Source organism: Heptranchias perlo, chromosome 18, assembly GCF_035084215.1.
Source record: "Heptranchias perlo isolate sHepPer1 chromosome 18, sHepPer1.hap1, whole genome shotgun sequence".
Lineage (NCBI taxonomy): Eukaryota > Metazoa > Chordata > Chondrichthyes > Hexanchiformes > Hexanchidae > Heptranchias > Heptranchias perlo.
In genome coordinates, this window is record NC_090342.1 from 13,304,756 (window position 1) to 13,324,336 (window position 19,581).

At 42.9% G+C, this 19,581-nt stretch overlaps 1 protein-coding gene across 2 annotated transcripts in view; it reads left to right on the top strand.

Moving 5' to 3' along the window:
* Positions 1-351: 351 nt before the first annotated feature.
* slc38a4 (solute carrier family 38 member 4) overlaps positions 352-19,581 on the top strand; it is a 54,041-nt gene continuing 34,811 nt past the window's right edge. The window contains exons 1-2 of one of the 2 annotated variants that reach the window (XM_067999405.1): positions 352-434; positions 9,144-9,232. The gene's annotated coding sequence lies outside the window, so the exon portion shown is untranslated. The remainder of the gene's footprint in view (positions 435-9,143; positions 9,233-19,581) is intronic. The other variant, XM_067999406.1, reaches the window with a different exon arrangement.

Consider the following 19,581-nt stretch of genomic DNA (forward strand, 5'->3'; position numbering starts at 1 on the left):
GGGAGATAGGAGTCAATACCATACCTATGATGTATGTGCATATTGTGTGCCTAGACATGTCTGGAAATCTGATGTATTTTTATATATCCTCAAAGACACGGATTACATCTTTAACACGAATGAAAAGGTTTGCCAAAAACACTTCAGGGCCGACAGTACTCCTTTAAGAATGTCACACCAGTTAAGATTGTATTTGAAGTGTGCTCAGTCCTTTGTGTATAGTTTGCGTTGGACAGGTACTTCTTGATTGGCGGCTTCCCGAGTGCAGGGCGTGCCTTGTCATTCATGAAACATGAAACTGTTTGCAGGCTTCGTTCACATGGTGGAAATTTCCACTATCTCCCCTGTACTGTTAAATGCAGAGGATCTCCCCTCTGAAATTACAATTCACTGTTGCTCCCGCTTTGTTACTTGATTCACGTTGCAATTTAAAGGTGGGTTTCGTCAGAGAAAAACGCTTGTTAATAAAAAGTAAATAACATTTAAATTGCTTTTGCCAATGTATTGTAATGGAACCTAAATGGTTTCAAGCTGAATTTTATATATTAAGCGGCAGATGGGTTTGGCCTTTTGTTTTTAAATGCTTGATTTAGCGAATAGGAAGTAAGGTTCTTATCGTAGTAAAAATGTATAAAAATGTATACTTAAGAACGATTGCAAATATCTGGAAATATAAGTGGTTGGAATCATGGTAAACTTAAATGCGTGAATATGTACGTGAGCAAAATTAAGTCAACAATGTATTTGCGTTGAACATAACCTCGTAGGAAGGTAGGGGGCAATGGGAAATGATATTTGTACAATCAGACAGCTTTAAAAGTTCATTCACTTTTTACAGATTCTATTTTATTCGACGTGCGTGTGAAGTGCGACTAAATTGTGGATTTTTTAACCGTGCAAGGAGAAGCCTTTTGTATTGATTTCCGCCAAAGCAGTTTTATTTGCAAAAAAAATGTTGCTTTACTGTAATTGTACTAACAATATTTCCGTTTTAGCTGCACGATGGTTGAGCCTGTTCTAATTTGCTGGCCGCATGTCAAGTGAGAATTGTTTATTGTTGTATCAGAGGGCTGTGAATTGTGGATAAAAACTGCAGAGGGATGTCATAGACTGGAAAATAACTGGATTGTGGTTTTGCATATTGCATACGTATTAAGCGAATGTATCTGCACTGACTTTAGATGCTGTAACTTGCAGGGCGGTGCGATGTGATCTTTTAGTCATTTTGCCGGTGCTTCCCGGATTAATGTTACTCATTTGCCACCAAACAACCTGCAGATTACTGGGCGAAGCGGCGACCCCGGGCGGCACCAACCCGCGCTTTAAACGGCAGGTTAATTGAGTTGGTGGTCCGATTACATTGGGGTGAGGGCGGGGAACCTCTCCCTCTGCCTTGGTAGTCGGAGCTGCAGCTGCCAAGAGCTTCAGGACCCCCTTCAGGGTCAGCCTGGGCTCAGCGACGGTAAAGCCCACTCTCCCGGGCGGGGAGGATTGAGTCCGTCCCCCTAACTCCGACCCTCACGGTCGGTAGTGCTGCCCCTCCGAGGGCAGATGAAGCTGGGTTGAGTTGAGGGGAGGGTGTGGGCGCCGCCGCCTCGCCACAGGGAGTAGGTGGGTGGGAAGCAGAAGGAGACGCTGCGGGTAAACCGCTCCCCCGGGGGTTGGGGGGAGTGTCTGGGACCTCGCCCTGCTTTCCCATCGCCCTGTCCCTGCTTTCCCATCGCCCTGTCCCTGCTTTCCCCATCGCCCTGTCCCTGCTTTCCCATCGCCCTGTCCCTGCTTCCCCATCGCCCTGTCCCTGCTTCCCCATCGCCCTGTCCCTGCTTCCCCATCGCCCTGTCCCTGCTTCCCCATCGCCCTGTCCCTGCTTCCCCATCGCCCTGTCCCTGCTTCCCCATCGCCCTGTCCCCCTGCTTCCCCATCGCCCTGTCCCCCTGCTTCCCCATCGCCCTGTCCCCCTGCTTCCCCATCGCCCTGTCCCCCTGCTTCCCCATCGCCCTGTCCCCCTGCTTCCCCATCGCCCTGTCCCCCTGCTTCCCCATCGCCCTGTCCCTGCTTCCCCATCGCCCTGTCCCTGCTTCCCCATCGCCCTGTCCCCCTGCTTCCCCATCGCCCTGTCCCTGCTTCCCCATCGCCCTGTCCCCCTGCTTCCCCATTGCCCTGTCCCTGCTTCCCCATCGCCCTGTCCCCTACTTCATGCTCCCTCCTTTTAAATGGAATCCCCCCCCCCCCACCTGCGGCCAGGTGAGACACCAGACTTATGTCCCCGTTTCCCTTGTTTAACATCCGACCCATTGTCAGACGGCAGGTGCCCATTGTCCGTTCACCGGGCACTGCGGTGTAAATTCAGACCGTCCGTTACATTTTACCGACAGGATATTTTGTCCCCCTTTTCATGCTTTAAGCTGTGTTTTCTTACTGACAGAATGATTACACATTGAACCAGGTTATAGGTTTAAACCCAAGGTTTGATAAATTTAGGGAAGAGGAAGAATCAGGCAGGTTTCCCATTCCTATCCAGTGACTTTCCCCCACTCCAGGATTTGAGCACATAATTCAGGCTGACACGCAGGTATATTAATGGAGAAGTGCTGCATTGTTGCTGGTGCTGTCTTCCAGACCAGACAGGCCATCAAGATCTTGTTCAGGTGGATGTAAAAGATCCCAAGGCACCGTTCATATAAGACCAGGCGAAATGTTTCCTGGCCAACATTTATCTCCCAACTAAAATAGATTAAATTGGTCATTTATCTTATTGCTGTTTGTACGACCTTGCTGTGTGAAAATTGGCTGCCACATTTGCCTAATGAGTCATTACACTTCAAAAATAATTAATTGGCTGTGAAGTGATTTGGGGCATCCTTAGAACTTGAACAGTGCTATATAAATGCAACTTCATTCTGCTGCAAAGTGGACGTTGGATGAGAACAGTTCAGGTTTGGCTGTGAACTCCACCCCCTCCACCCCCACCCCTTCTCCTCACCCTCACATTGAGCAGCTTGTTGACACTGCCTGATAGACTCAATATAAGTCTCCCAGGAAGACCCTGCATCAGCTGCCCTGGCAAGGACCTCTGATACTGCAAGCAACCCCCACTGTCCCTTCCCCTACCTCACCACTCGAAATGTGGCAATAGAACAGCGTGTATGCTCACAAACATCAGGCTTGTGATTGGCACCAATGATCTGGAATCCTCTCGAATAGGTGAGAATTGTATCGTATACACTGTATAGGCTCAAAATGAAGGCTGGCCACTTGGGCAAGATACTGTTGTGTCTGTGGAACCATGACGCAATAAGATTCAGTGTCTTTTGTGGGGGGGGGAGCAGTGGAAAGGTGAAATAATAGTTTGAATTGTATTTCAATTTAACTGTAAATGAAAATAACGGATACCAAATGTTTTTGTTTAGACCAGTCTATCTTGGAGCTCTGCACTCATGACGGTATCTCCTTGTGTGGGTACAGTTATCTGGGTACAATAAGTCAAATGTAGGATTAAAATAGGCACGTGTGAAATGCTATTGAAGTGTAACTATATCCTTTCCATCACACAAACTGCCAACTTTCACCTCCGTAACATCACCCGGCTCTGCCTCAACTCAGTCCGTCTCCCACAGACTCAATTACTTCAGTGCTCTCCTTGATGGCCGTCCATCCTATATTTTCCATAAACTCCAGTTCATTGAAAACTCTGCTGCTCGCAAACTATCCCACACCAAGTCCTGTTCACCTATCAACCCCCATCCTCACTGACCTACATTGGCTCCCGTTCTTCAAATTTAAAATTATTGCCTTTGTTAAATTTGTTATGGCCTTGCTTCTCCCTTTCTCTGTAACCTCCAGCCCCTTCCTTCACCCCACCTTTGACATCATTATTTAGCCTGTGTAAGTCCCACTTTCTGAAATTCTCCCCCTAAACCACTCCACCTTACCATCTCCTTCTCCTTTAAGACCCTCCTTAAAACCCACCACTTTGACTAAAGTGTTTGGTCATTTGGTTTATTGAACTTCCTAATCTCTCCTTTGGCTGGACATCCATTCTCTTCACTTCCCTGTGAAGTGCCGTGGGACATTTGTTTTCAATTAAAGGCACTTTCTAAATGGAAGTTGCTGCCGTTGTCTACACTTGTAATTGCTGTAAACAATACTGCGACATTTGTAGTTAAGGTGTTACCCTTTATGCAATATGAACATGTTTTTTCAGCGATGCAGCATATTGATTCTCCGGCGTGCTGCACCACTGAATCGTTAGACATGAGAGTCTGGCACATTGTGAGTTCTGTGTTGTCAGCCTGCTTGTTGGACATGACCCAGACTTTCCTCCAGTTAAACACTGGCCACTGTCTTAGGCTGAACCTGTCAGTTCGCAACCTCGGCGTCCTATTTGACTCGGAACTGAACATTCAACCCCATATCCTCTTCATCACAAAGCCCGTTCTAACATCACTCATCTCTGCTCCTGCCTCACCCATTTGCTGTGGAAATCCTCATCGATGCTTTTGTCACCTCCAGACATGACTATTGCAATGCTCTCTTGGCCGGTCGGCCTCCCACTCTTCACCCTCCAAAAACTTGAGCTCATCGAAAACCCTGCTGCTCGTATCTTAACCGGCAGCATGTCCCGCTCACCAAATATCCCTGTGCTCGCTGACCTATATTGGTTCCTGGTCCCCCAGCGCCGTAAAATTTTAAATTCTTATCCTTGTGTTCAAATCTATTAATTTCCTCGTCCCTCCCTATCTCTGTAATCTCCTCCAGTCCTACAACCCTGCGAGAACTCTGTGTTCCTTCAATTCTGGGCTCTTGCGCATCTCCGATTACCTTCAGCCCAGCATTGGCGGCCATGCCTTCAGCTGCCTAGACCCTAAGCTCTGGAATTCCCTTCCTAAACCTTTCCACCTCTCTACGTCTCTCTCCTCCTTTAAGACACTTCTTAAATCCTATCTCTTTGACCGAGGTCACCTGTCCTAATATCTTATGTGGCTCAGTGTCAAATTTTGTCTGAAAAGGCTCCTGTGAGGCACCTTGAGATGTTTTACTACGTTAAAGGTGCTATATAAATGCACATTGTTGCTAATATTGTACCCACCATTCCATAAAGTAGTTGTTCTGATCTACTGAGTCTCGGTTCAGCTTGTAGAACCCTTTGAACTTGCCCATAAGAGAATCCCAGAACTATTACTCCAACAAAGGAGAGGAATTAAATTTCCACTAAGAGGACCAGTTTGAACTTCCTCTACAATGACTGCATGTTTAGTTATTGAAATGGGCTCAATGGCTGTCCTCACCACAAAGTCAATATGGAAGTGTGATAAGTGTACCAGCAAGAAGAATAAGTAGTTTTGTTGCTTAAGGTTTAGGAACTGCTAAATAAATATCAGTCCCGTCTCTTCAGCTTTCATGATTTTAACAGGGGTGGCACCCAAGCGACAAACTATCCAGATGTTAATCTAATTGCCCTCGTCAAATTCACATCATTGAACTACTTGGTAGGCACCAAATTACTCAGTGAAATAAAAAATATGGGCAAAAATCAGTTTAAGTATTATGCATGTAGCTGTCAGCAGATGTTATTTGCAGAGCAACAGTATAATTTATATAATAAGGATTCATCAATTTATAGTTGTAGCTGAGAGTGAGGAGAGGTTAGGAGAAATTTCTTTACTCAGAGTTGTTTGGAGCGGGGTGGGGGGGGCGCTGAAGGAAAGGGTGGTGATTCTTGACACATTTGCAGTGCATTAGGTTCAGAAGTGACAGATATCCTCTGTGTGCAGATGTCTAGCTAAATGACTAGAAGGCCTGTGTGGCTCGTTTCCTAGAACTTTACAGGACTCAACTGATTAACAAAGAGGAAGATCTCCTTTAACATTTTTTAAATAGAGTTGGTTTTGTGCTTATGGGTGCACGAAAACTGCTAAATTCAGACATGACTGGGTGAAGGTGATATTCGATATTTCGTAACACTGAGGCATATGTGGTCATATGAAATATCTTTTGCTATTTTAACCAAGGCATTAACCCATTTACGCCAGTGTCTTCAAAGCATAATTTCAAAACGTAAAGGATTAGGGGGCTGCTGTACTATTCCAGGAGAATCTGAATGTTAATATACTAATATAATATAATAAGGAGAACCTAGATACACATGAGTGAGAGAAGAATAGAAGGTTATGCTGATAGGGTTAGTTGAAGAGGGGTAGGAGGAGGCGTGTGTGGAGCATAAACACCGGCATGGACCAGTTGGGCTGAATGGCCTGTTTCTTGCTGTACATTCTATGTAATATAATTCTATGTAAACACCCAGATTGATGGAGGCGGGATATATCATTAAATAGCACAGAAGGAAGCCATTTAGACCATTGTGTCTATGCCAGCTCTATGCTAGAGCAATCCAAAACTAATTTCACTGCCCTGCACCCCCTCCATGTCCCTGTATCTCCCTCTGCTTCAAATGTTTATCCACGTCACCCTTAAAAGATACAATGATCTCCTGTTCTAATATCTCTGCACGCAGAGGATATCTGTCACTTCTGAACCTAATGCACTGCAAATGTGTTAAGAATTGCCACCCTTTCCTTCAGTCCCCCCTCACACTCTCAGGAGTTTCCAGAGTTTGTTTCATCTTTCCTATTTTCCCTTATTTAGCAGAACTACAAATAATGTTTAAAAAAAATCAGCTCACATGTAAATATAAAATACATATATGTGTTAAGTATAAAGTCAAACAGCAAACATTGGCTAAAGGGAGAGCCAAAAGTCCCAAACCAGTAGCCCCAGCATCTTGTGAAATTGCAAAAGGAGCAAGAAAATCAAGAAGATTCAATTTGCCACCAAAGACTTTGTAAAGGATAAGTTATGGCATCAAGAACATCCCCAGCTTGGACTAAATGCAACTCCTCCTGTTTTATGGATAATGCTCTAATTCAGGAACACCCTTAATACTATGTTCGGATACCAAGAAATAAACAGAACTTTCTGGGCTCATATAGCCCCTTGCTATACGAGTAAATATTTGAGAGCAAGTATAGACAGCTGTGTGTCTTATATTCCCACCCAGATGCCATTCCTCATGCATTAAGCTGGTAAGCAGACACCTTCAGCAAATCTTTAGGCTAGAAGAGAGAATCAGGTTAGCCTGCAGTACTGCCTCAACTGCACTAATAGACAGAAAGTAACCCCAGTCTCATATCAGTGTCTATGTTTCTTCATCTTCTCCAGCATTCACGAATGGTTTATTAGCAATAGCCATAGTCTTTCATAGATAGCTGAAGATGTGAGATTGGATCCAATAGACGTGCAGGTCAGCCAGTTATAACTGTTCTTTTTCAAATTGAATGCTTTAGAAAAATCTGGTGAAAAATAGACTTTCTTCCCTTCATAAACGAGCTCCCCCTTTTCCCTAGCAGCTTCTTTTAATGGACATGGAGAATCTTTGTAATCGGAGACTCTATTGTTACCACATAATCAGGGCCACTTTTGCTCATCTCTTTTCTACTACCTTTTGACAACTTTTTTTGCCACCCAGCCTGTGGTCCTGTTTGATCTCTTTTGGGGGGAGGGGTGGGATCAAATTGCTATTTGAACACAAAGAGTCGAGTCTCAAGGCTTTTCAAAAGGCTCGGAAGTCATTACCTTTTTAAGATTTGAGGTATAAAACTCATCCTCATGCTTTTGTAAAATGCACCACTGAAGATATAAACCAAGCAGAGTAAAACCTGTTGACAACCAGATTCACGTAGTCCTTTTCCCTTGGTGGCAATTTAGTTGTGAGGCACTACTTAAGTCCTGAGTTTTACATTTTTTAACAAAGGAAAATATGGTTAGCAAAGTAGCTTGTCAACTAAAAACAAAAAACAGAACAAACTGGAAATACCCAGCAAGTCAGGCAGCACCTGCGGAGAAACAGAAGTCAGTCAGTCAACATTTCAGGTCTAAGACCCTTCTTCAGGACCTTTAGTGATTTTTCTTGTTTTCAAATCCCTCCATGGCCTCACCCCTCCCCAACTCTGTAATCTCCTCTAGCCCTACAACCCTCTGAGATCTCCGTGCTCCTCCAATTCTTGCCTCTTGCGCATCCCCGATTTTAATCACTCCACCATTGGCGGCCATGCTTTCTGCTGCCTAGGCCCTAAGCTCTGGAATTCCCTCCTTATACCTCTCTGCCTCTCTACCTCTCCTCCTTTAAGATGGTCCTTAAAACCTACCTCTTTGACCTAGCTTTTGGTCAGCTGTCCTAATATCTCCTTATGTGGCTTGGTGTCAAATTTTGTTTGATTACACTCCTGTGAGCCGCCTTGGGTCGTTTTACTACGTTAAAGATGCTGGAATAAAAAGACATATTTTCAGCTGGTTGTTGAGAATCCTAGCCTATTTGTAAATTAAACTACGCTAACACGTCTTCCTGATACGAACTTACTGTTCATATTTTATGTTTGAAATGGATCTACTTTGTGTGCTGATCCTAAAAAATGAGAGGAACTGTTAACATACATGCTATTCAACGAAAGAATTCGAAAGAGACTATATAAATTTGTCAAATCGAGGTGCTGTTTTATTACTTTGTTACAAATGCAGCTTTACCAATATTTTTTGCCAAAGAATATTAGTAAAACTACTATTCAGAGCAGGGACTCATTCAATGTGCTATCAGCATATTACTGGCTCAGGGCTCGAACATGCAATTAATCAGACGTTCTAAGAAAACTGCAGTTCAGTTTTCAAGTTGTACAAATGTAATTGGCTCAGCAAACTAAATCCTATAGATAATTACACTCATGATGTAATGAAATGGCGGTGCTTGTATTTATTAGTTTAATTATTTTAACTTAAGAAAAAAATATGGGGGTGTGAGATAAAAGTACAGATCTGATTGAAAATTCAGATAATGTTTACAAACCACTTAGATTTCATTGTCTGGTTGGTGTTCACGACAATATCATAATATTAAGCATTTTCCAATTGTATTTCACAGAGTACTTGGAGAAAATGCCTGTGTCTACCTCACCAAACCAACCATATATGTACCTATAATAAGATAATTAACAGTCATCGAATTCATTGTGCGCTACTTTAGATTAGAGCCTTGAAATAATCCGGACGCTTAACACCTTTGTATCAAATTCTTCTCTCTGCTATTTCAACAGAGACGTTTTAGGTTACCGTATAAACCTGCAAGAGACTGAGTAAGAATGATGGTGCATTTTTAAAGTATTGCGGAATCTGTGGCTAGCAGGTAGGATGCGAGGCATTTTTCTGTTTTCTGATGCTTGGTCAATGGGCACCAGGAAATGCCCATATTCTGAGAGAACATAAGTTTGAAGGTGGCACAGTGAGCTGTCATACTTTCATTGTAAGTGTAGGATGAACAGGAGACTGCGGCACAGACGGATTAAAATATTTCTAGAGTATCTAATCTAGTGATAAGAGGCAGTAGTTGGGCAGTAGCACTGGGCAGGAATTCAGATACATTCATGAAAACTAAGTGGTTTGTAAACATTATCTGAATTTTCAATCAGATCTGTACTTTTATCTCACGCCCCCACATTTTTAAAAATAATTAAACTATTAAATATGAGCACTGCCATTTCATTACAGTGTAATGATCTATAGGATTAATGATAATTTCACAGTAACCATGCCTTAGTGAGAATTAATAGTAGAAGAGGAATCAATGAAGGACCCAGTCTGGAACACTGAACAGTCTGTAGGCTATTTTGTACTTTGTTCTGTACCCTGCATGCGTCTTCTCCTGCCAGGCACTATACCTTAGTGTGTGAAACGTGACAAAGTTAGATGTTGATCAATTCATGTTCTTATGTAAGCAAACACTGCCTCAGATCACCAGTCAGTGATCAGTTAAACCTCTGCAATCTAGCTCTCTATTTACATGTGTCGACATTTTTTTACATTGACCTGTTTATTGGATGCTACCTCTGGAGATGTAGGGGGTGATTTTAGGAGGCAAATGTGGGTACGTTGGGGGCGGGGGGTTCCGAAAATCGCACAAATGCCGTTCGGGTTTGTAAGCCGGCTCCAACCCACCGGCTTCCGAGTTTCCCAGGGACCCACCTGTGTGCGCGCGGGCGACCCGAAACCGTAAGTCTGGCGGAATGACAGTTAAAGAACCAAATGTACCTCATTGAGGTACTTAAGGCACTTTACCTGTGACAGAGTAAATGATTAGAAAGATTTTTAACTTACCTGGGCGGCTTGCCCACCGCTTCTGATTCACGCTTGGTGAAACCCCTCTTCACTCTCCCGATGTCCCCGCGATCTCCCCCCCGATCTTCCCCTTCACCCCCGATCTACCCCTCTCCCTCCCGATCTTCCCCTTCCCCTCTGATCTTCCCCTCTCCCCCTCCCCGATCTTCCCCTCTCCCCCCCATCTTCCCCTCTGCTCCCCCACCCCGGTCTTCCCCTCCCACCCCCCCACCGGTCTTCCCCTCTCCTCCCTCCCTCCCCAGTCTTCCCCTCTCCTCCCTCCCTCCCCGGTCTTCCCCTCTCCTCCCCCCCCACCAGTCTTCCCCTCCCCCCCCCCACCAGTCTTCCCCTCCCCCCCCCCCCCACCAGTCTTCCCCTCTCCTCCCTCCCCCCCCCCCCCAGGTCTTCCCCTCTCCTCCCCCCCAGCAGTCTTCCAGTCCAGCACTGGATGACGTCTCGCTCTCTCTCTTTCCCGCCTCCCCCCCTGGCATTGCAGCTCCTGATGGGGCAGCTAGCCTGTCAATCAGGCTAACTGCCAGGCGCGAAACCCAGAGAGGACATTAACCACGATCAATCAACATGCGATCGCGTCGGAAACGGTAAGCTTGGTTCATGCGGGTTTGCCGCACTGCCACCTCCCCACTAATATCGGGGCCATAAATAAGTACATGAGGGAGAAAAGAATAGAAGGATATGCTGATAGGGTTAAATGAAGTAGGGACGGAGGAGGCTCGTGCAGAGCATAAGCGGCGGCATAGACCAGTTGAGCCGAATAGCCTGTTTCTGTGGTGTAGACTGGATGTAACGCGATTCATCCACAAATAATACATATTTTGGTCCCCATTAGACTCTCCATACACCCGCCACTGATGCTATCCCCCTACCCAGCTATTGTGTCAGGTTGAACCTCGGCATCCTATTCAACCCTGAGCTGAGCTTCTGACCTCTCCATTACAAAGACTGCCAACTTTCACCCTCCATAACATTTTCAGCCTCAGACCCTTCCGCAGTTTGTCTGCTGCTGAATCCCTCATCCATGCGTTTGTCACCTCCAGACTCAACTATTTACTGGCAGGCGTCCCATTCTCCGCTCTGTAAACTTCAACTCATCCATAATTCTGTTGATCGTATTCTATCCCACAACAAGACCCACTTGCCCATCATCCTGTCCTCACCTAGACTAGCTCCAAGTCCCCCAGCACCTCAAATGTAAAATTCTCATCCTCATGTCTAAATCTCCATGGCCTCACCCCTCCCTATCTCTGTAACACCCACCTCCCAAATTCTCGATTCCTCTGACTCTGGCCTCTTACGCTCCCCCCCCTTCTCCGCCACACTACTGGCGGCCGTGCCTTCATCTGCTTTGGCCCCAAGCTCTGGTATTCTCTCCTGAAACTGATCTGTCTCTCCACATCCCTTTAAGACCGTCTTTAAAACCCACCTCTTTGAACAAACTTTTGGTCATCCCTCCTAATATCTCCTTCTTTAGCTCACCATCAATTTCTTTTCCTAATGTCTCTGTGAAGCACCTTGAGACATTTTCGTACGTCAAAGACACAATATAATTGCAGGCATTTGTAATACATATGTATGTAAAAGTTGCATCTAGCATATGTCCATTGCATATCACACTTCAAGGTGACATGTTACAGATGCAAAACAGTCATTTACCTGGAGCTTGAAATGTACAAAGAGCTAACAACTGCCTTCTGGTTAACCTGATCAGTTTATAAAACAATTACAATTACCAGAATTTGCCCATTTTCACCACCTTCCCACAAGAAATACTTGAACGATGGCCTTAAGGCAACAGGTCAGGTTAGCAGCTGAACCTCACAGCTGTGATCCAGACACTAGACTACCCATGAACAATATTGTGTGAGATCTGCTTGCATGACAAGTAAACATACAAAACCTATAACAACCCAATATACACTTAAGCAAATAAAATCATCTTTATGGTGCTTGGAAAAATATGGACATTATATTCAAAGCAAGGAACAAATGTCATAGAGGTTCACTTAATTTACGTACGAGTTGGTATGATCTGGACAGCATTACTTGAAAGTATGGTGGAAGCAAATTCAATAATAACTTTCAAAAGTGAATTGGATAAATACTTGAAGGGGAAAATTTGCAGGGCTAAGGGGAAAAAGCAGGGGAGTTTGGACTAATTGGATAGCTCTTCCAAAGAACCGGCACAGGCATGATGGGCTGAATGGCCTCCTTCTGTGCTATATCATTCTATGATTCAATGAGGTATGGGGGCCAAAGCAATAGACTGTTAGGTATCCAATAAATAAGTTAATTGAGCTGCAACTTGAAGGGCCACGGGACTGTTTTCATATTGTATATAATATCACCAGTTATTGACCACACGTATACGTATGGCTAACTTAACTTCAAAATGAAACCGGAGTGAACTAAATTCATTTCCTTTGACTGTGTCACTCCAACCAAAAATAAATGTACTAACATTTAGTTATTTGATCTTCCTTACTTGCACCTTTTCATGCCACAGTCCTCAATGAGTATTAGAAATGCAGTATCATTTTTCAACAAGAGAGCTAGATGGATTTCCAGCTGTTCTGACATCAGCAAATTTACATTGACTAAGGACTTGAAGTATTGAGGAATCCAAATGAAGTGAGGTCCCCATAAGGCACAGGAAAAGTGTTTTAACACGCTAAAGCCTCTTGTGTTTTCATCTCAGTAGTGTTCTAAGATACTGTATCATGACTGTTCTTTGCCATAAGTTGTTCGCAGATGTGCCCATATCCTACCTCGCACCAAGTCCCATTCACCCATCACCCTTGTGCTGGCTGACCTACCTCCTTTAAGACGCTGCTTAAACGTTTGGCCAAGCATTTGATCATCTGTCCTGATGTCTTCTTCTTTGGCTCAGTGTCAATTTTCGTCTGATTTACGATCCTGTCAATCGCTCTACGGCGTTTTATTACATTATCGGCTATATAAATGAAAGTTGTTATTGATATTTCTGTAACAAAAATGGGCTCATGTGTGAATGTTGCTCATAAACCCATTTGTTTCTGCTACTTTATTCTTGTCATACCGAACTGTAATAGAAATGATATGTTCAGACAATTTGATAAGATTATGAAAAAATTCCTCTGCAATAGTAATTTGGTGTTCCAATGGCCCATTATCTACAACACTAGTAATGGACTCAGGACTTGAATCATTGTCATGGCTGGTATCACAGTTGCATCTTCTCTAGAAGCTGAGTTTTGGATGTCTGTCCAGAAATAAGATATCACTTCTCACACTGCTAAAGCAGCCATGACATGTTGACTAAAAAATGGCACAGTCAGCCAAAGAGAGGTGTGTGGGCTGAGTCTTTCTTTCCTTCCAACCGAGGAGGATAATGTACGTGTAGGAGACTAACTTTTGGAGGGGAGGGTAGAACCTACAGGGTTAATCAGGTTTCCCACTTTCGTTTTTTTTATCAAGCTGAGGCACTTTCACCTTGAATTCTTACTAATTTGACCCCTTCACAATAAATATGTTATCCCAGGTACGTAATGATTTGCAGTTTGCTTTAAATGAAAGATGTAAAGATTCTGTTCCACCCTGTTCATTTGAAAGGAACATGATTTTTTTTATCAATTTGAGATATTTCCATTTGCATTCCTACTAATTCGACCCCGTCACAATAAATGTGTTATCCCAGGTAAATAATGATTTGCAGTTTGCTTTAAATGAAAGATGTAAAGATTCTGTTCCACCCTGTTCAGTTTTCATTTGAAAGGAACACATGGGAGGTGAATTGTAAATTATGTTGAAAAGTAAGTTGACATCTGTCTAGATAACAGCCCTTGAAGGTGTATTTTTCCGTCTTGAGAAACACTGCTGTTGGCCTGTAGCAAGTAACAACCACAAAAGTCATGAAAATATTTGATGTGCAAACATTTCCAGTTATTAAATGTCAAACCTGGTGATGTGACTTTTTTATTTTTAATTGCCACAATGGTTATTAATTAACCTGTGGATTAATATTAATTACTTATCTGCACAGCGGTTGTTAACCTTCTGATATCAGAAATATCATTGAAAATTATGAGGCACAAAGCAATTGCCAGCAATAATAGCACTGCAGAAGAATATATTATTTTTAAAAATTTCTGGCCATCGTATTTGGACAATTGAATGATGGCCAAATCTATCTCTATCAGCTTGGCTCAGATGTGGCACTTTTGCCTCAGAGTCAGAAAGTAAGAGGTTCAAACCTCACCCCAGGATCATGAGCACATAACCTAAGCTGACACTTCAGTCCAGTATTGAAGGGATGCTGCATTGTTGGAAGTGCTGTCTTTTGGATGAGATGTTAAACTGCAGGAGGTAGAAATTCGTCTTGGCCAGTAGTGCAGAACGCGCAGTATCGCATCAGCCGGCTGTTATACGCCCGGCCCGTTATACGCCTGGCCCAGTCTACGCCCCGCCCGATATTCGATTCAATTGACTTTAACGGAACCGGATATCGGGCGGGGCCTATAACAGGCGCTCAATGCGATACCATCCATTCTGTACGACTGGCCAAGACAAATTTCTACCCCTCGTTCTCCTGGAGAACTGCTTGGCATTTATCTCTCAACCAGCACCAGCAAAACAGATTAATTGGTCATTTATCTCATTGCTATTTGTGGAACTTTGCTGTGCAAAAAAATTGATTTCCATATTTGCTTACATAACAACAACTTCAATAAAATTCATCGGCTGTGGAGCACTTTGGGGCATCCTCAGGATGTGAAAGTTGCTATATAAATGCAAATGTTTTCTTTCTTTAATATTTTTCTTGGAATGATTTCTGCAAGCATTGTTTCCCAGTTTGTAAAATTCAAGCATTTTACTAAAAAAAAACCTTTCAGGAGGAGGGGGAGAATTTTTCCTTTCAGTTTTCCCCCTCCTCTCCTGAAGGCATTGGTTCGTGCTCCTGGAGTATGATGCCATGAACACTGGAAGCCCTTCGATACCTCTCCCACGTGGTCATTCTTCATGCGTCAACATAGACAGTGAATGTTGGCAGGCTGTTTAAGCAGGAAAAAGCCATCACAGCCTAGTCCAATGCTGTCCTCACATGATGTACACAATTTCGAGATGGATTTACTGCATACTGATCAAGAGTGGGAGCCCAGGCTGATTCTTCCTCTCTCCCAAGTTCAGGGACACCAAGGCACTCAAGGCTACAGGTAGCCAGAAAAAAGTGACAGCCTTTGCCTCCAGCAGCAGTGGTTTGGAGATGCTACTTCTGGAGGCACTGGTAGAAATTACTTCTTTAGGGGCATCTTGAACTATCCAGGGTGACATTTAAGATAAATGCAGCTTAAATGGGGAATAAATTGCATTTCTTGAGCTCTTTTATTTGCTTTTATGGTACCTAATATTTTACTTGCTAATTATGCTATATAAATAGAGAATCTGCCACATTGTTGCAGAGCCTTAAACCCATCATTGCAATTGGGATTCATTGTACCACAATTAATATTAAGTCTATTTAAGTGATGTATAGACAAAAACAAAAGCTTGTAAATTCTGACCTGCAGGAGCCAGCAGCTGACTTGACCAGTGGCACATTTATAATTCACACCCACATGTAATGCTGGATCAGTAGTAAACTTAAGCACATAGTTCAAAGTCATATCTTGGGTGGGCTTTGCTTGCAACAGTAAAGATTACAGTGTCTGAATTTACTTTCTTTGAGAAGACGACACTAATTTGAACTTCCTATCGTACACGCTTGTCAGTCCATATATTTTTCAAAATACTGTGGGGAAAGTAGTATTAAGATTGCACCCGTATATTTTTAGCCAGTTTGCTTTTAAAAAAAATTAAACCAGGCAGCTAAAGGAAATTCCTTTTTAAGCTTGTTTTATTCCTTCATTATTTTAGTGCAAGCATAGAAATACCAACTTGCCATATTTAGCTTCAAGACTCAGAGGCCTGAAAATTGGAACGTGCTACGCCTGGAAAAAGAGGTCCAATTTAGGGGGCCAACCTCCCACGCCTGAAACATATCTGACACCATATTGGATTGGGCGCAGTAGAGGCATCTCTAGTGGCCACCTAAATCAGGCGTTATAGGCCCCCTTGAATATGCTAATACGGACGCAAACCGGAAATTGGTTTACATTGGATGAAACAGGCATTGGGCCTGCTGTGTTCAGGATTACCAGATCTGTATGCGGCCTAACTAGCAGTCCTTATAGGGACCGTCAGCAAAATGGCAAGTTTAAAAAAAAACTTACCTGAATGTGGCCGCACATTAAAACCGCGGGCTGCTGCCGGCTATGATTTGCGCCCACCCCGGACAGTCCTAACAACCTTGTCCGGTGTCCCAACCAGCCGATCTTGCGCCCCTCCGCCACAACCAGCGAGCTGCCTCTGGGGCCGCGACTGGTGCCTGCAGCTCACCAGGAATAAACAATTGAGGCCAGCGGACCAATATGTTGTGGTCCTGCCACGGGCCTCTTAAGGCACATGCAGCGTGCGCTGTACCCGGATCGCATCCCGATTCGGGTGCGATCCAATTTCTAGAGCAGAGTCCTAAAGGGAACCTTGTTCCCTGAGCCACTTTTATATCATGCTGGTGCTGCTGGCTCCCAGCAAGCAATTCCCATACAGATGATGGCAACACCACTTGCCCAGTTTGCTAAAGGAGACCGCTGAGAAGGTCCAGTTTTTATTGTGTCTTCCTAGCAACCAGCTTTTGAATCTGACAACCATAGTACAATATAAAAGTGGCATGTATTTCTCAGTTCTCACTGATTTGAAATGCTGGGCATATGTGGAAGGAGATTTGTAACACACAATCCCCCACCACATTGTGCAGCCTCTCGGTCTGACTCCCTATGCCATTTGCAGCTTCCTGGCTTAGCTCCTGCACCAGTATGTTTCCTCTCTGGCTGACTGCCACCCACTCTAATGCGTCTTGGTCTGACTCCCCATTCAGTTGTGCTGCATCACAGACAATCATGTCCAGAGGTTGACATAAAAAGCTGGAGCCTCATATTTGCAAACACTGTGGAACTCTGAGAGAAAAAGATCAGGTACCGCTGAATGCCTGAAAAGTACCATTGGATTAGTGGTAAATATGGGCTGTGTACTTTGTCCCTCAAAAATTGAATGGGAGATTAATTCCTTTGTGCAGCCATAATATCCTGGGTGAAGCTAGGTATACAAAGTAAATTTTAAAACATGCTTTCTCATACATACTCTAAATTATATATAAGGAACGTTTAAAAGGTGCTGAGTAACTGCAAATATTAGCAAGACTTGGCATTGCACTCGTAGCTATGGGTTACTGGCATGAGTGATTATAAAAGCTTCACATGCATCAGTTTATATATTAACAGCAATCTGAGTGAAATAATTTGGATTTAACTGTATCTCTCACAGGATACAAGAATAAACTCGTTGTATGATAGGGGAGCGCTCTCAGTTCTCTGATCTCCAATCTCTACTTTTTCTTTCTAACCTGTCATTATTTTATTGATACTACTATGATTAGCATTCTCTTCTCTTGTTCCTTCTCACAGTGTTGTAGTATATGCTCTTCTCTATATTTCCAATGCATTGAAATCAAAACTTATAGCACTGTCTCTCACTCTTAACTCATTTCGTCCAAGGACCATAAATCTGTGGAACTCTTCTTTTTCCTACAATCTCCGGTGTTTAAAACCCAAGCTTGTTTTCAATTAATCACTACTTCCTGATTTACCTCATCTTTTTGCTGCTTTCAAGCCAGGTGGTATCCTGTGTTATGGGCCTTGGCCTTTCCATGAGGATTTGTCAGTAAAATACAATATAACTTATCTGGGAACATTTTGGTAAAAACATGTAAAAACAGAATTTGTGCTAGGAATAAAAATTTGCAAACGACAATGAGATAATTTCTGATCGTTAGGTTGCATTAGTATCCAGAAGATGCTTTTTTTTAATCAGACCTTCTCCTGAACGATATGTCAGTTGTAGAATTCTGCTTTCATGGCATATTGATAAGATAAACAGAGACTGGTTTAGTCTTGATCTTGGATAAGATATTGGGCTTTCTTTCGTATTGATGTCGTAAGCAATTTTTAAATGGAGGTGTTGGGTTTGATGCATTTGATGATTGGCTCTCATAGTGTACTCCCCTCCTCTTTAGTCATCTGTTCATCTGTCTATATGATGCAATCAGCCCAAGGTCATATGTGCAACAGTACAAAAGTTGCTTTTCAGAGTTAACTCAAGCAACAGTTTGAGAAAGAATTTTTAATGATGTATTAAGGTAATATTGGTCTTTATAACTGAATGAATGAGTGTAATGATTATACTTTGGTTTGCTTACATATTTTAATGAATGTTAACTGTTACATTTTCTTGTTTTTACAATTATTTCATCTGTAGCAGTGGGATACACTTAATCAATATTATAATTAGAAGCATTGTTAAATCCATCTTTATCAAATGAAATTAAATGTTAATCAATTTATTTCTGATGGTACATTTTGGAAAACTATAACTTGTTTTCTTGTAATGTGGTAATTTTAGAAAGGAATGTTCTGTCAGCTATTACTTAAGTTTTGCTGCATAATATTATTTTAAGGTACCAAGTTCTTTTGGTTTATGTTTTCCTTACCATGTTTATAGTTTTGGTTGTTTTCGCACAGCAGCCCTCTGGCTGTTAGTATCAAACAAACATAAGCTCGGAAATGTTACCAGGTAATTTGCTTTTCTTTATTGTTAAATAAAAGGGGTAAAGAGTGGAAATGGTGGAAGTGAATACACTGATTTAGAATATTGTTGCTATCATTGTAATTTATGTTAAAATGGATACCGAAAACATGTACATTGTAATGGTCTTTGAAGCATTATATATTGAGAAATATGAGTTTTTTTCAAAAACATAAACAAAGATAGTTTTTGCAATCAAATAGTTTTAAAAGGACAATCACTGGTACTATTTTACACTAGGAAATAGCAGTCGCAGCTCTTTATAGTAGATATGTAGCGAGTGGTTAGGATCTGGAATGCACTGCCAGAGGGGGTGTGGAGGCAGATTCAATCATGACCTTCAAAAGGAAATGGTATAAGTACTTGAAAGGAAAAAATTTGCAGGGCTACAGGGATAGGGCAGGGGAGTGGGACGAGCTGGATTGCTCTTGCATAGAGCCGGCACAAACTCGACGGGCCGAATGGCCTCCTTCCATGCTGTAACCTTTCTATGATTCTATATTATGATCTGGAATGCACTGCCTGAAAGGGTTGCAGATTCAGTAGTAACTTTCAAAAGAGAATTGGATAAATATTTGAAGGGGAGAAAATTGCAGGGCTATGGGGAAAGAGCAGGGGAGTGGGACTAGTTGGTTCGTTCTTTCAAAGAGC